Here is a 2,454-nt window from a genome sequence, read left to right as displayed (position 1 = left end):
TCTGGTAGTAGAAATTCTTATCAACCTGCTCATCAATTCTCACCTCAGAATGATAAGAATACAAAACTAGAAGAAACATTGCACATGTTCATGCAACAGTCCATGCAAAACCAAAAGAATACCGATGCATCTATAAAGAATTTGGAGATGCAAGTTGGTCAGTTGGCCAAACAATTGGCAAATCAACAAAGTGGACAATTTTCTGCTAATACTGAGGCTAATCCAAAGGAAGAATGCAAAGTCGTTACCACAAGAAGTGGTAAAGTGTTAGTTGAACAAGAAGAGAGTAAATAGAAAAATGATGAGAAAGAGATGGTAGAAGAAGAAAATCAAGAAGAAAGAGGAATGAATGAAGAGATTGTGAGAGAAGAAGAAGAAGTGAATAAAAGTTCTGGAAATGAGAAAAAGCAAAAAGAAAAAGAGATAGTGAAACACCTTCCCTATCCAAAGGTGTATACAAGAAAAGAAAAGGAGAAGCAATTTGAGCGCTTTATTGATATATTCAAAAAGCTTGAAATTAAAATGCCCTTTTCTGAAGCTCTACAACAGATTTCAGCCTATGCTCGGTTCATGAAGGAGCTACTCACCAAAAAGAAGAAATACATTGAAGCTGAAACCATTGAAGTTCAAGGCAACTGTAGTGCCATCATTCAAAAGCTTCTCCCACCGAAATTTAAAGATCCTGGTAGTTTTACTATCCCATGCATCATTGGGAAGTTAGCTATTGGGAAGGCTCTAATTGATTTGGGAGCAAGCATCAATCTTATGCCTCTATCGATGTTCAAGAAAATTGGAGAGTTGTAATTGAAGCCCACTCGTATGACTCTTCAATTATCTGACAGATCCATTAAATACCCTCATGGAGTGGTGGAAGATGTGCTAGTCAAGGTCGACAAATTTCTCTTCCCAGTGGATTTTGTTATAATGGAGATGGAGGAGGATACGGAAGTTCCTCTCATTCTTGGGAGACCATTTATGAAGACTGCAAGAGTGTTAATTGATGTTGATAATGGTAAACTCAAGGTGAGAGTGCAGAATGAAGAAGTGAACTTCAATGTTTTTGAAGCTATGTCCCACCCAAATGATGATGAAGCATGTTTTCAACTTGATGCTTTAGATGAAGTATGTTCTAACATTGAGAAAGTTGCTTACATTTCATCCCCTCTAGAGAAGACCCTTATTGATGCTTGTGAGGCTCTCAATGAAGAGGAAGAAAAACTGATTGATGAATGCCTGACTAACTTGGATACTTTGAAGGAAATCCCTCCTCATGAAGTGAAGATTGAAGATTTAAATGTCAAGGAGAAAGTCAAAGAAGGCAAGCTTGAGTTAAAAATGTTACCCCCTCATTTGAAGTATGTGTTTCTAGAAGAGGGTGGTAGCATACCAGTTATCATCAACAATTCTTTATCTTCCACAGAAGAAGCAAAATTGATTGAAATTCTCAAAGCTAACAAGGGCGCTATTGGGTGGACAATATCTGATCTCAAAGGGATTAGCCCCTCATATTGCATGCACAAGATATTCATGGAGGAGGACTTCAAGCCAGTAGCTCAACCTCAGAGAAGATTGAATCCCGTGATGAAGGAAGAAGTGAGAAAAGAGGTTTTGAAGTTACTTGAGGCTGGAATCATATACCCAATTTCTGACAGTGCCTGGGTGAGTCCAATACAAGTGGTCCCAAAGAAAGGTGGGATGACAGTTGTTTGTAATGGTAAGAATGGCTCATACCCACAAGGACTGTAACTGGATGGAGGATGTGCATAGATTATAGAAAGCTGAATAAAGCCACAAGGAAGGATCATTTTCCCCTTCCTTTCATGGATCAGATGCTGGAGAGACTAGCAGGACAAGCTTTCTACTGCTTCCTTGATGGTTATTCTGGATATAACCAAATTGNTGTGGATCCACAAGACCAAGAGAAGACAACTTTTACTTGTCCATTTGGTGTTTTTGCTTATAGAAAAATGCCATTTGGACTATGTAATGCTCCAGCAACCTTTCAAATATGTATGCAGGCTGTCTTTTCAGATTTAATCGAAAAATGCATAGAGGTCTTTATGGATGATTTCTCGGTGTTTGGAGGTTCATTTAACTTGTGCTTGTCAAATCTGGAGATTGTTCTTGAAAGATGCATTCAGACAAACCTTATTCTCAATTGGGAAAAATGCCATTTCATGGTGACTGAAGGTATTGTGCTAGGTCATAAAATTTCATCTAAGGGCATTGAAGTTGACAAAGCTAAAGTGGAAGTCATTGAAAAGCTTCCTCCACCGACGAATGTGAAAGGGATATAAGAAGCTTTCTTGGGCATGCTGGTTTTTATAGAAGATTCATCAAGGACTTCTCCAAGATTGTTAAGCCATTATGCAGCCTTTTGGTAAAGGACACTCCTTTTGTGTTAGATGATGAGTGTTTGAATGCATTCAGGATTTTGAAGGACAAATTAATCTC

The sequence above is a fragment of the Vigna radiata genome, chromosome 10, assembly GCF_000741045.1.
Source record: "Vigna radiata var. radiata cultivar VC1973A chromosome 10, Vradiata_ver6, whole genome shotgun sequence".
In the NCBI taxonomy this organism is placed as follows: Eukaryota; Viridiplantae; Streptophyta; class Magnoliopsida; order Fabales; family Fabaceae; genus Vigna; species Vigna radiata.
The sequence above is the reverse complement of the archived record's forward strand: the minus strand, read 5'-3'. Positions refer to the sequence as shown.